Genomic DNA, 15,367 nt, shown 5'->3' with positions numbered 1-15,367 from the left:
CAGTGGCACCAACAAGGGTCAGTAAAACACCTGTCATAGAGTCACTGTGCGGAACTGTGATTCCTAGGCTGCAAAGCAGGGGGAAATAATGTTATAGAGCTTCTGCAGAACAGCGGCCGTGGAGGAAAGAAGACGCTGCCAGGACCACAGGGAGGCGGCAGGAGAGCTGGGGTGCTGGGGGAGGAGAACTGAAAGGAGAGTCTCTCTGCTTCCCTTTCGTGTTGAGATGGTCTGTGGTTCCCCATAAGAACCCATTTATAAAAAGACTCTTTTTTGTTTTGTTTAAGACTTTTTTTTCCCATATGAGTTTGTTGTTTTTTTATTTTATTTTTATTTTTTTAATTTAAATTTATTTATTTTAATTGGAGGCTAATTACTTTACAATATTGTGTTTGTTTTGCCATACATCAGCATGAATCCGCCACGAGTGTACACGTGTTCCCAATCCTGAAACCCCCTCCCACCTCCCTCCCCGTGCCATCCCTCTGGGTCATCCCAGTGCACCAGCCCCAAGCATCCTGTATCCTGCATCGAACCTACACTGGTGATTCATTTCTTACGTGATATTATACATGTTTCAATGCCATTCTCCCAAATCATCCCACCCTCTCCCTCTCCCACAGAGTCCAAAAGACTGTTCTATACATCTGTGTCTCTTTTCCTGTCTCGCATACAGGGTTATCGTTACCATCTTTCTAGAGTCCATACATATGCATTAGTATACTGTATTGATGTTGTTTTTTTAAATTGAAGTATAGTTGAGTTTGAGCAAGCTCCAGGAGATGGTGAAGGACAGGGAAGCCTGGTCTGCTGCAGTCCATGGAGTTGCAAAGAGTTGGACACGACTGAGAGGCTGAACAACACTATAGGTGATTTGGGCTTCCCCAGTGGCTCAGCGGTAAAGAATCCGCTTGGGTTAGATCCCTGGGATCCCCTGGAGAAGGAAATGGCACCCTGCTCCAGTATTCTTGCCTGCAGAATCCCATGGACAGAGGAACCTGGTGGGCTACAGTCCAGGGGGTCCCAGAGAGTCATACACGACTAGCGACACACATACACAATGCTGTGTTACTTTCAGGTCTACAGCAAGTGATTCAGTTACATATATATACATACACTTTTTCATATTCTTTTCTATTATGGTTTATCACAGGGTATTGAATACAGTTTCCTGTGCTATACAGTAGGATCTTGCTGTATAAGGACCTATAATCCAGCTAATAAACAGACCCTTCACCTCCGAAAGTTAGCTTGTGCCCCTTTGTAATATCCATCTGTCCTGCCATCCCCTCACCCAGTCAAATGTCCACCTGCTGCCACAGCAGATCCAGTTACATTTTCTAGAATCTTGCGTAAATGGAATCATCCCGTACGTACTCTCTTTCATCTAGCTTCTTCTCCGCAGCATACTATTTTGAGATTTTAAGCATGAAAACATGTACTAGAGAGAAGAATTGAGAGATTGCTTTGTTCACAATCATATCCTGTTCGTTTCTTCTCTCAATGGCTTTGACAAAGATATAGAAAGATTATATATTTTATTAAAAGTCTCAAAATAACTTTTCTGGGGAAAGGGGACACACCATTTGGCATTCAGGATCCTAGTTCCCTGACCAGGGGTCGAACCCAAGACCCCTGCATTGGGAGCTCAGAGTTTTAACCACTGGGCGACCAGGGGAGTCTCCAAAGTAACCATATTGATGGTCAGATTGGAGGGCTTTTTTGTTTTGTTTTTGCCACACCACATAGCTTGAGGGATTAAAGGATCATTCCCCATCCAGGGATAGAACCAGTGTCCCCTGCAGTGGAAATGTGTCTGCATGCTAAGTCGCCTCCGTCGTGTCCCGCTCTTTGCAACCCCATGGACTGTAGCCCATCAGATTCCTCTGTCCATGGAATTCTCCAGGCAAGAATACTGGAGTGGGTTGCCATGCCCTCCTTCAGGGGATCTTCCTTACCCTGGGATTGAACCTGCTTATGTCTCCTGCTTGAGCAGGTGATTCTTTACCAGTAGCACCATCTGGGAAGCCCCAGAATGGTGGAAAGGTAGAGTCCTAACCCCTGGCCTGTCAGGGAATTCCCTTGGAAGGTTTCTCAGAATGACATATCTTTGTTACCGGAGAGTTACCAGACTGCATTTTTTCCACTGACATTTCCCTAACCAGTTGGCTGTATTGTCTTCTGAAAGGGAAAAGTAGGGATGAAAATCTTTCCTCTTGGTGCCCCAAACTCTGGGGATGGGATGCTAACTCATTGAGTGGTGCTGTAGGTTAAGGGACAGCAAAAGTTTTCTGTAAGAGCCAGATGGTAAATATTTTAGGCTTTGCAGCCCATATGGTCTCTGTCACAAGTACTCAAATCTACCACTGTAGCACAAAAGCAGTCAGAAACAAAATGCAAATAAATGGCATGACTGTGTTCCAATAAAACTTTATTTATAACAACAAGGAGGGGGCCATATTCGGCGGGTGAAACTGAGTAGGCCCCTGTAAAGTTCCTGGATACAAATCCTTTTTATGTCCCCCTTTCTTGTTTGTAGGAAATAGGCTTTATTCAGCCTCCTTGACCATCCCTAAGTTCCTGAGGGCAGGTTCGAACAGTTGCTAATCAGGAAAGGGAGGGAATGCAGAAACAAAGGAGGAGCTGTCATGAGACAATAGCCCAGTGTTAAGGCAGGATCTTGGTTCCTCCTTGAGGAACATACAAAACCATGCCTTGAACTAAGGCTCCCACCCAGGTGGAGGATGGTAACTTTCCACTGAGCACAAGATCCCTGGAGCACAACCCTGTTACCTCACCACCAGCCAATCAGAACAAAGTCACACACCTCCAACCCTCGCCCAAATTTTGTCTATGAAAACTTTTTGCCCAAATGACTGGGGAGTTCAGATTTTTTGAAACTTAAGCCACTTGTTCTTGGTTGACCCTACAATAAAGTTTCTCTGCTCCAAACTCCAGCCTTTTGGTTTGCTTGATCTGTGTGTTGAGTTCATAAACTTTTGCTCCTGTAATAACTATTGCTGTGATATCAACAGAAAACTAGTCAATCTGATCACACGGATCACAGCCTTGTCTAACTCAATGAAACTAAGCCATGCCCTGTGGGGCCACCCAAGACGGGCGGGTCATGGTGCAGAGGTCTGACAGAATGTGGTCCACTGGAGAAGGGAATGGCAAACCATTTCAGTATCCTTGCCTTGAGAACCCCATGAACAGTATGAAAAGGCAAAATGATAGGATATTGAAAGAAGAACTCCCCAGGTCAGTAGGTACCCAGTATGCTACTGGAGATGAGTGGAGAAATAACTCCAGAAAGTATGAAGGGATGGAGCCAAAGAAAAACAACACCCAGTTGCGGATGGGACTGGTGATAGAAGCAAGGTCCGATGCTGTAAAGAGCAATATTGCATAGGAACCTGGAATGTCAGGTCCATGAATCAAGGCAAATTGGAAGTGGTCAAACAGGAGATGGCAAGAGTGAATGTCGACATTCTAGGAATCAGCGAACTAAAATGGGCTGAAATGGGTGAATTTAACTCAGATGACCATTATATCTACTACTGCGGGCAGGAATCCCTTAGAAAAAATGGAGTAGCCATCATGGTCAACAATAGAGTCCGAAATGCAGTGCTTGGATGCAATCTCAAAAACGACAGAATGATCTCTATTCATTTCCAAGGCAAACCATTCAATATCACAGTAATCCAAGCCTATGCCCCAACCAGTGGTCCTGAAGAAGCTGAAGTTGAATGGTTCCAATGAATATTCAGGGTTAATTTTCTTTAGGATTGACTTGTTTGATCTCCTGCTTTCCAGAGAACTCTCAACAGTCTTCTCCTGTGATGCCACAGTTGAAGGCATCATTTCTTTGGTGCTCAGCCTTTTTTTCTGTCCAGCTCTCACATCCATACATGACTACTGGAAAAACCATAGCTTTGACTAGCCGGACCTTTGTCAGCAAAGTATGTCTCTGCTTTTTAATATGCTGTCTAGGTCTGTCATAGCTTTTCTTCTAAGGAGCAAGTATCTTTTAATTTCATGGCTGCAGTCACCATCTGCAGTGATGTTGGAGCCCAAGAAAATAATGTGTATCACTGTTTCCATTGTTTCCCCTTCTATTTGCCATGAAGTAATGGGACCAGATGCCATGATCTTAGTTTTTTGAATGTTGAATTTTAAGCCACCTTTTTCACTCTCCTCTTTAATTTTCATCAAGAGGCTCTTTAATTCCTCTTTGCTTTCTGCCATAGGGGCGGTGTCATCTGCATATCTGAGGCTATTGATATTTCTACTGGCAGTCTTGATTCTGGCTTGTGCTTCATCCAGCCCAGCATTTTACATGTTGTACTCTGCATATAAATTAAATAAGCAGAGTGACAAAATACAGGCTTGACACACTCCTTTCCTAATTTTGAAACAGTCTGTCGTTCCATGTCCGGTTCTAACAGTTGCTTCTTGACCTGCATACCTGTTTCTCAGGAGGCAGGTAAGGTGGTCTGGTATTCCTATCTCTTTAAGAATCTCCCCCTGATAGCTCAGTTGGTAAAGAATCCACCTGCAATGCAGGCGATCCCAGTTCGATTCCTGGGTTGGGAAGATCCCCTAGAGAAGGGATCGTCTACTCTAGTATTCTTGGGCTTCCCTTGTGATTCAACTGGTAAAGAATCTGCCTGTAATGTGGGAGACCTGGGTTTGATCCCTGGGTTGGGAAGATGCCCTGGAGAAGGGAAAGGCTACCCACTCCAATATTCTGGCTTAGAGAATTCCATGGACTCCATGGTGTCAAAAAGAGTCAGACACGACTGAGTGACTTTCACTTCACTAAGAATTTCTCACAGTTTGTTGTGATCCACACAGTCAAAAGCTTTGGCAAGTAGATGTTTTTCTGAAATTCTCTTGCTTTTCCTATGATCCAATGAATGTTGGCAATTTGATCTCTGGTTCCTCTGCCTTTTCTAAATCCAGCATGAACATCTGGAAGTTCTCGGTTCACATACTGCTGAAGCCTGGCTTGAATGATTTTGAGCGTTACTTTGCTAGTGTGTGAGATGAGTGTAACTGTGCGGTAGTTTGAGCATTCTTTGGCATTGCCTTTTTGAGATTGGAGTGAAAACTGACCTTTTCCAGTCCTGTGGCCATGGCTGAGTTTTCCAAATTTGCTGGCATATTGAGTGCAGCACTTTCACAGCATCCTCTTTTAGGATTTGAAATAGCTCAACTGGAATCCCATCACCTCCACTAGTTTTGTTCATAGTGATGCTTCTTAAGGCCCCCTTGACTTCACACTCCAGGATGCCTGGCTCTAGGTGAGTGATCACACCACTGTGGTTATCTGGGTCATGAAGATCTTTTTTGTATAGTTCTTCTGTGTATTCTTGCCACGTCATCTTAATATCTTCTGCTTCTGTTAGGTCCGTACTGTTTCTGTCCTTTATTGTGCCCATTTTTGTGTGAAATAGTCCCTTGGTATCTCTTATTTTCTTGGAGAGATCTCTAGTCTTTCCCAGTCTATTGTCTTCCTGTTTCTTTGCATTGATCACTAAGGAAGGCTTTCACTGGCTGACAAAATGCCTGCTAGATGCAGCAGCCAGATCAAGGTTCAGAACAATCGCAACAGGTGGAAATTTATGAGACACCTCTGCCAGAAATATTGAAAGCAGTCACTGAAATGAGAGCACACATTTATTCAGCCCTTTCAGAAGAAACTTCAACAGTTTACATGGATTATATTGCTGAAGCCTCACCAACTCCCCTGGGTGGGAGGCAGTACTATTTCTTCTTGTTTAGCAGATGATGAAGAATCTTTGGAGAGGGACTTGCTCAGATCATACAGTGAGTAAAGTTTGAAAGCAAAGTCAGATAGAGAAGAGAACTGTGATTGCCAAGGGAGGGGAGGGAGGGGAGGGAGGGGAGGGAGGGAGGGGAGGGAGGGGAGGGAGGGGAGGGAGGGAGGGGAGGGAGGGAGGGGAGGGAGGGAGGGAGGGGAGGGAGGGAGGGGAGGGAGGGGAGGACTGGGAATTTGGGATGAACAGACACAAATCATTATTTGTTGTTGTCCAGTTGCTAAGTCGAGTACAACCTTCTTTATGGTCCAACTTTCACAGCCGTACATGACTACTGGCAAAACCACAGCTTTGACTAGACAGACCTGTGTCAGCAAAGTGATGTCTCTGCCTTTTAATACACTGTCTACTATTGTCATAGCTTTTCCAAGGAGCAGACATCTTTTGATTTTCTGGCTGCAGTCACTGTCTGCAGTGATTTTGGAGCCCAAGAAAATAAAATCTGCCACTATTTCCACTTTTTCCCTATCTATTTGCCATGAAATGATGGGATCGGATGTCATGATCTTTGTTTACTCTTATATAGAATGGATAAGCAGCAAGGTCCTACTGTATAGCACAGGGAACTCTTCAATATTCTAGGATAATCTATTGTGGAAAAGGATATTAAAAAGAATATATATATGTATATAACTGAATAACTTTGCTGTACAGCAGAAATTAACATTATAAATCAACTATATGTCAATAAAATAAGTTTAAAAACTAAAAATAAAAGCAAATTGAAATGTCTCTGCTGCACCGTCAGAGATTAAGAATGTGTTCTGTGTGTGTTTCCAGCGATGAGGGACGAGAAAAGGCATGTCCTTCCAGAGCAGGCCCCCGGGATCCTGATTGCAAATCCTAGTGATTATCATAGGCACAAAATCTTCCAAACACTTGGTTGCTGATCAATCATGCCAGGTTTCCCTGTCCTTCACTATCTCTTGGAGTTTGCTCAGACTCATGTCCGTTGAGCTGATGATGCCATTCATCCAAATGCTTTGCTTTTATGTTTTAGGACAGAAGGCTGTGCTGTTTACAAGCAGAGTCCCCGTGATGACATGGTTTAAGAAATGAAGCCCTTTCAGTTGCATTTCTCAGGCCACAGAGAGTCTCCACTTTGGCAACTTCTCTGCTCCGCCAGGGATCCCAGCTGCTGGCCTCCACAGGGGCCTCCAAGACCATCCGATTGTCACCGTCCTGACTGGAGGAAAGGCAGGAAGGAGTGACAGCTCTGGGCAGAGATCTGTCTTAAGCAAGAGAGAGCGAGAGATTGCCTAGATGACATGCCCTCTCAAGCCAGTGGCCACACCCTGACGCACATGTCGTGCAGGAAGTGGGAAGGGCAAATTCACTGGCTAGTGTCCACCTCAGATAATTCTTTCACTCAGTCCTTGTTGTTCTTCAGTTGCTAAGTCATGTCTGACTCTTCACGACCCGGTGGACTACAGCACACCAGGCTCCTCTGTCCTCCACTATCTCCTGAAGTTTGCTCAGATTCATGTTCATTGAGTTGAGGATGCTATCTACCCTTAACCCTTACGACAACCCTAACTAAATATTTGACTAATGGAGAACACCCAGGACCAGTGTGGTGAAGTAGAGAGGTGACAGTGATCCACTAATTTAGCAGAACCAGGATTTAACCAAACACGGGAAGCAGAGCCCAGGGGCTGAGTATAAGCCTGATGACTGGCCCCAGGCTGGAAGGATGCCAATGACCCTGGGCTGTCACTACAACCAACTCTTGCAACCCAGACTCATGCTGGGGGCAGTGTTGGTCAAGTTGGCTTTCACGGGATGCTGTTCCACTCCAATAACCTCCAAGTGTGTCGAAGTCACACTCCAAACTTCAACCTCGCTGTCACAGATGATCTGCTGTTAAAGTGTTTAGTGATTAAGGAGAATCCTTGTTGATTCATTAACGATCCACGCTATATGCTGACCTGCAAGGTCTCCTCAGTTACAAACAACTTTCTCTCAAAGACCCTATGGCCAAGAACAGCCTTCCCAGGTAGGGTTCACTTTGATCAGAACATACCTTTTAATGAACTGTATGGATTTGGGTTTAGACCATTTCCAAGACTCTTCCCAGAGCCACAGGTTCCTATTAAGTTTGTCACAGCACAGCGATTCTCAAACTTTTTGGCCTCAGGATTCTTTCACTTCATTTATGTGGGTTATACTAATAGATAGAGATATTTTACTGAATTAGATGCTTAAATGAAGAAACAATTAAATACATTAATTTTAAAGAACAGTAAGAAACCCATTATATGTTAAATAAGTAATACTTTTATGAAAGACTTTTAGGAAAGACTGGAATTGTTTTACACATTTGCAAATCTCTTGAATGTCTGGTTGAATAGAAGACAGCTGGATGCTGACATCTGCTTCTGCATTTGGTCTGTTGTAACATCTCAGGTCTTGTAGTTTTCCAGAAACTCCACTAGACATTCATGAAATAATGAGAGAGAAAAGAAAAACAACATCTTAGTACTCTGAAGAATCAACTCAATGGACATGAGTTTGAGCAAACTCAGGGAGAGAGTCAAGGACAGGGAAGCCTGGCATGTGTAGTCCATGGGGTCACCAAAAGCTGGACACAACTTAGCAACTGGACAACAATTATAAAGAATGTGATATGGTTTAGTTTGTTGAGTCTTCCTGGTAAAATGGCTCTGTATTACTATTATGACATCCCCTTTTTCAGATGAGAAAATCTGGGTTCAGAGTGCTTGAGTCATTTACATGAGAACACACAGCTGGCAGCAGAGGAACCAGAAGGAGGTTGGGGTCTGCTTGACCCCATCTCTGGGTTCTTAACCTGCACACTGTCCTGAAGCCACTGTGGGTGAAAGGCCACCCACGTCCCAGATTTATAGGAAACGTAATTCTGGGAGAAATGAACAAACAAAACCAGAGAGAGAGAGAATGCAGTGTTTACTGGTTGAAGCCATCATAAAGATTTCTCTTTGTATATAGAAGGTCTGAGATTCTCAGTGGCGACTAGACGCAAGACAGGTGACTGGGATTTATGTCTGGGAAGAGGGAAGAAGGCAGCATGGACTGAGCACCTTCTATTGGCCAGTGTTTCTCCGTGGCATCTCATTTCATCTTCTGCCAAGAGGGTGTTGTGAATATCGTTTGCAGCCCGGTCTCACAGTTCCTAAGTTCAACAATGTATCTCGTTTTATCCCCCACTGGGCTGGCTCACTGCGCTACCCTTGCCTATTGGTCAAGCTTACCTATTTCAGTGTTTTGAAGGTTTGATCTTTTCAGTTGTTACTATAAACAGCAATATTGGAGTATAGTGTGTGAGTAGGTGAGGTATGTTTCTAAAAGACTGTAAAAATACAGGAAGGAATTATGACCTCACGCGGAGCTCAGCCTGGACTCCTGACTAGCAGGGGATGTGACTTGGGGAAACTGGGTAAGATTGTGGGACCAATATCAACCTGTGGGTCCCTCTCCCCAGACCCCTGCCCTGGCCACCACGCAATGCCCTGACTCCTGCACCAGACTCTGTCTACCTGGAAGAAGCATCAGGGGATGACAGAGGATGAGATGGTCGGATGGCATCATCGACTCAATGGACAGGAGCAAGCTCCGGGAGATGGTGAAGGACAGGGAAGCCTGGCCTGCTGCAGTGCACGGGGTCACAAAGAGTCGGACACGACTGAGCTACTGAACATGACTGACTAAGTCATTGGCTGTTGGCAACTGAATCAAGCCTCAGCCCTTCCCTTCCTAGCCCTCACTCCCAGGGGGTGGTCAGAGGGTTGGACTGAAAGTTCCAACCCTCTGAACACCTGGTCAGTTCCCCTTTCAACCAATCTGAGGCCCCAAAATCATCTCATTAACAAAGCAAAAAACACCTCGGAGCATGCTAAGTTGCTTCAGTCATGTCTGACTCTTTGTGAGCCCGTGGACTATAGCTCGCCAGGCTCCTCTGTCCCTGGGGTTCTCCAGGTATGAATATTGGAGTGGGCAGATATTCCCTTCTCCAGGGGATCTTCCTCTCCTGCATTGCAGGCAGATTCCTTACCATCTGAGCTGCCAGGGAAGCCAGAAACAGAGGTGAAGACCAAATATATGTTTCTTAGTATGAACCACAGTATCACACAGGGTTACCAACTGAACACCATACATGCATCACCAGATACCCACAGTGGCCCCTCTGTGTCTACAGGCGGTTTGTTCCAGGACCCATGGCCACCAAAACTGGAGGACACTCATGCTCCTTATAAAAAAGGCATAGTGCTTTTGTATAAACGACATGTACCACTTCCTCCTGCACACTTTAAATGATCTTTAGATTACTTCTACTGCTTCAGTTCAGTTCAGTTCAGTTGCTCAGTCATGTCTGACTCTGCGACCCCATGAATCGCAGCACTCCAGGCCTCCCTGTCCATCACCAACTCCCGGAGTCCACCCAAATCCATGTCCATTGAGTCGGTGATGCCATCCAACTATCTCATCCTCTGTCGTCCCCTTCTCCTCCTGCCCCCAGTCTCTCCAAGCATCAGGGCCTTTTCCAATGAGTCAACTCTTCGCATGAGGTGGCCAAAGTATTGGAGTTTCAGCCTCAGCATCAGTCCTTCCAGTGAACACCCAGGACTGATCTCCTTTAGGATGGACTGGTTGGATCTCCTTGCAGTCCAAGGGACTCACAGAGTCTTCTCCAACACCACAGTTCAAAAGCATCGATTCTTCAGTGCTCAGCTTTCTTCACAGTCCAACTCTCACATCCATACATGACCACAGGAAAAACCATAGCCTTGACTAGACGGACTTTTGTTGGCAAAGTAATGTCTCTGCTTTTCAATATGCTGTCTAAGTTGTTCATAACTTTCCTTCCAAGGAGTAAGCGTCTTTTAATTTCATGGCTGCAATCACCATCTGCAGTGATTTTGGAGCCCCCAAAAATAAAGTCTGACACTGTTTCCACTGTTTCCCCATCTATTTGCCATGAAGTGATGGGACCAGATGCCATGATCTTAGTTTTCTTAATGTTGAGCTTTAAGCCAACTTTTTCACTCTCCTCTGTCATTTTCATCAAGAGGCTCTTTATTTCTTCTTCGCTTTCTGCCATAAGGACGGTGTCATCTGCATATCTGAGGTTATTGATATCTCTTCTACTGCTTAATACGATGTAAATGGTTTATAAATAGTTGCCAACATGTGACAAGTTCAAATTTTGGTTTTGGGAACTTTTCAGATTTTTTGCCCCTGAATATTTTTGGTCTGCATGCGGTTGAATCCTAGGATACAGAAACTACAGATACAGAGGATGACTGAACAGCAGTTGTATCTGTTTCTGTTAATTCCAAACTACTCACTCAACCTTATAAAACAGGAGAGTCCATATAAAAATGGAGACTTTGGGATTTCTCTTGCAAAGTCAGGCACTTTGATGATATGGGATCCATCGTCTTACATGGAGACAAAGGACTGGAGCTAAACCCTGGGAGGTAAGATCTGAGTAAAGACCGCAGCCTCCACCATCAGAGAAGCAAGAGCTGATTTGCCAAATGCACCATTTGCACCTTCTACCCTGTTTTTTTTTTTAAGGTGTAATTTGCATACAATGAAATGCACAAATCTTATTCGGTTCAATGGATTTGAACAGTGGTATATACTCATATCGTTACCACTTAAGATACAGAAATTATCTTCTCCCCAGAAAGTGCTTGGATCTCTTGACTTTATCACCATAGATTCATCTTTCCTGTTCTTGAACTTCACATAAATGGAATCATAAGGTGTGTTTGTGCCTGGCATATTTCTGAGATTCATACATGGCTTTACGTCATTAGTTTGTCCTACTAAAAATGAATGTGTTTCTCCACAGAGTATTGTTACCTGAAAACTGAGCTTGCCTCTGGGTGGGTGTCGAGCCAGTAACCAAACCAAAGATAGGGAGAAGGAAGGATTTATTATTACTTGCAGCAAGTGGGGAGAACATAAGGATCTTTCCCAAAGCAGTGTTTCCCAGAACAGCAAATCGGGGAAATTTTTAAGCTATGGCCACATGTATATTCATGAAGGGACTTAAGCAGAGGAGAATTCAGCATAGAATTGGGGCAAAGGGTGACAGGGTCCAAGCTTTGTTAATTGATGAAGTCAGGAGGGTCAACAACATCCTTCCACCCTCCCTGGGTGGGGGCCTTAGTGTCTGCAGAATTCAAAGTTATACTATTACGTGTATCCCTGGAGGAGGAACAGGACCCTGCCTTATCACTGCACCATTGTTTGATTGCCATTTCCCTGTTCATTTCTTTGTTCCTTTGTTGTTGTTTTCGGTCCCTAAGTCTTGTCCAACTCTGGGGTCCTGTGGATGCCAGGCTTCCCTGTCCTTCACCATCTCCCTTTGTTCCCATAAAATCATCAATTACTGAGACCTATTCAAGGGTGAGCATTATGGCCAAGCTTAGATCACAAAATGGCTTAGACCAAAAAGGGTTCTTTTCTGTCAGGAAAGCCATGCCTGGTTCTCTCTCTCCAGTGAATCCCTACCTACCCTCTCTGCTTACAGTAAGAAAGCATCACAATTTGTCCATTTTTCTGTTGATCGACACTGAGCTGTTTTTCCCCTTTGAGGCTATTGTGAGCAAGGCTGCTCTGAACATTTGTGTAAACTCTTTGTGGAACTTATGCTTTCATTTCTCCTGATAAACAACTAAGAGTGGAATTGCTGGGTCATAGGCTTCCCTGGTGGCTCAGATGGTTTTTAAAAGAAAAAAAATCTGCCTGCAATGCAGGAGACTTGGTTTGGGGAGGATACCCTGGAGAAGAGAATGACAACCTACTCGAGTATTCTGGCCTGGAGAATTCCGAGGACAGAGGAGCCTGGTGGGCTACAGTCCATGGGATCACAAAGAATCAGATAAGACTGAGCAACTGACACTTTCACTACTTTCAGTCAGCCATCCCCACCCCACCCCACCCGTCAGTTCTCTGGAGAGAGACTGTCCAGCTCAGGAGACTCAGTGTGACGTGCAGGCCACTGTTAGCAGAGATTAGTCCTCGGAGATGGACAACCACTTCACATGTGACCTGCATTAGGCCTGCAGGAAGGAAAGACCGATGTAAGAGCACTAGTTTCCCCTTTCCACCTGGGACCAATTAAGGTGTCAGTTTGGGGATACTGGGCTCAGTATGGCTCAGTGCCAGGGCAACTAAAAAATATATCATGGCTTCCCTCAAGCAAATTACTCAGTGATAAAAGTGGTGGAACGAACTAGAGAAGGGTAGAGATTGGAGAAGGAAATGGCAATCCACTCCAGTATTCTTGCCTGAAGAATCCCATGGACAGAGGAGCCTGGCTGGCTGCAGTCCATGGGGTCGCATAGAGTTGGACACGACAAAGCAACTAGGCAAGAGGGTAGGAATATGCTAACTTCATAAGAAACTTCCAAAAGTTTCCCCAAAGTGGTTGCACCACCCTCTCTCCTATTCTTTTTTAAAAAATATTTATTTGGTTGTGCACGGTCTTAGTCGGGGCATGTGGGATCTTTAGTTGTGGCATGTGGAATCCAGTTCCCAGACCAGAGATCAAACCAGGGCCCCCTGCGTTGGTGAAATAGTTTGGTGTCGTTTCAGGGGAGGGGCTCCTAAGAACTCTGGTACCATAGTTCTTTATGTCTCAGTGTAGAAAAGAATTGAGAGAGAGGCAAAGTGATAGATAAGCAGTGATTTATTAGAATAGGATGCTTGTGAAGGTTACAAGTGGGCGACTGAGAAATGCTGCTCCCTGAGAATTGAGGCTACAGTTTCATAATCAAACGGAAAGTGGGAGGTGGCAGAAGAACTTGTTTGTCTTGCTTCCATCATCAACTCCTCCTTCAGGTTTGAGTTGGTCAGCCCGAGTTGGTCAAGCTAGTTCTACAAATTATTGTGGGTAGTTCAGTGGTAAAGAGTCCTCCTACCAGTGCAGAAGACTCAGGAGATGCTGGTTCAATCCCTGGGTCAAGACGATCCCCTGGAGAAGGAAATAGCAACCCATTCCAGTATTCTTGCATGGAGAATCCCATGGACAGAGGAGCCTGGTGGGTTATATAGTCCATAGGGTCGCAAAGAGTCAGACACAAATGAGTGACTAAGCAAGCGTACACATGGTCAAAATGTTGTTTTTCAAGTGTGCAGAGAGGTTAGATCCGGGGGTCATAAACTTACTGAGCTTACTGGGCAGTATGTGGGTTTCATGCCACCATTTTTTTTCGGGGGGGGGGGGGACATGTCTCATGATCCTGCTGCGTGGTTTTGTTGCTAAGCGAGTCAGCTTGGTTTTGTGGTTGAGCAAACCTGCCCTCTTGAGCGATCATTAACTTACAGGGGTCTCTCATATTTTTTCTACTTACACTCCCCTCGTGGAATTAACCATTGAATCACCTACTTTGTCCCTTTACACTGTCCCTATCTTTGAGAGCGCAGAGTCTCAGCCACTGAACCACCAGGGAAACCCCATCTTCTATTCTTTACAGTATCAAACGAGAGCCAAAGAAGCTGGACAATGAGAGAAACTGTAGGAAGCGAGGTTCCAGGGACCAGTGGGCGGCAATCAGCCCTCATAGATAAGTAACCATGAGGCTACAATTCTGGACACCTCATTTTTCCAGAACGATTAGAAGGTCTGGCCCCATTTGGCCTGTGTTCCCCCAGTTGGAGCTGAGCCGTGGCTGGGCCATAGCTCTCCCACCCACCACAGTGCCGTCTGGCTCTCTTGCTCATCTGTGTGCTTTGTAGCACTGTAACCAGAGGACGTGCCCATGATCCCCCAGACATGCCCCTACGAAGTCAGGACTGGACCTCGAGTTGATGGAGCCTGTTCTGCCTTTTTCTGGTGTTGAGTCTGTGGTCACAGGCTCAGGCTGTCCATTCGCCGGCTGTCTATCCTCCAGTCCCCTTTCTCCGATTCCAGCTGTTCCTCTGTCCATCTTTCCCTCTAGGCAGGCCCCCTGTTCATGTTGATGTCAGTCCAGTTGCTGAGTGTCTGTGCATCCAGGCCGCCTCTGTCCACTGAGGTTGTTTCTAAGCCACCTCCACAGGCTCTGGAAGGAAACACTCTGGGTTCAAATCCCGGTTCTGCCACTCACAGCTGGTAACCTGGGCAAGCCACTCACCCATCTCTACCTCTGTCTTCTCATCAGTAAAATGGACATAATACTATCAGTCCAGGAGGTTTGTTGGAAAGACTAAGTGAGCAGAGATGTGGAAGAATTTAGAATGGAGCCTGGAGCATGTTGATTCTCACCATGCTTTCTGAACTGCTCTGAGCCAGAGGCTGCCCCCACCCAGGGCCAAGGTCAAGAGAAGGAGGCTGGAGGTGGCCTCTGTGGTGGAGGAGGGGGGTGGGCGGCCAGCACCCTGCTCTAGCCAGTGGCTGTCCTGAGGCTGTGTGGAATGGCCAGATCTTCAGATTGTTACAGTAAACTGGGAAATCCAGAGTCATTCAATCTCTTGTTTTGCAAACGCTAGTTCTTTTTCTTTAAAAAAAAATTTTTTTTGAATGCTCTGAGCATCCAGTACAAGCTTTCCGC

This window comes from Capricornis sumatraensis, chromosome 3 (genome assembly GCF_032405125.1).
Source record: "Capricornis sumatraensis isolate serow.1 chromosome 3, serow.2, whole genome shotgun sequence".
In the NCBI taxonomy this organism is placed as follows: Eukaryota; Metazoa; Chordata; class Mammalia; order Artiodactyla; family Bovidae; genus Capricornis; species Capricornis sumatraensis.
Note: the sequence above shows the minus strand (reverse complement) of the source record.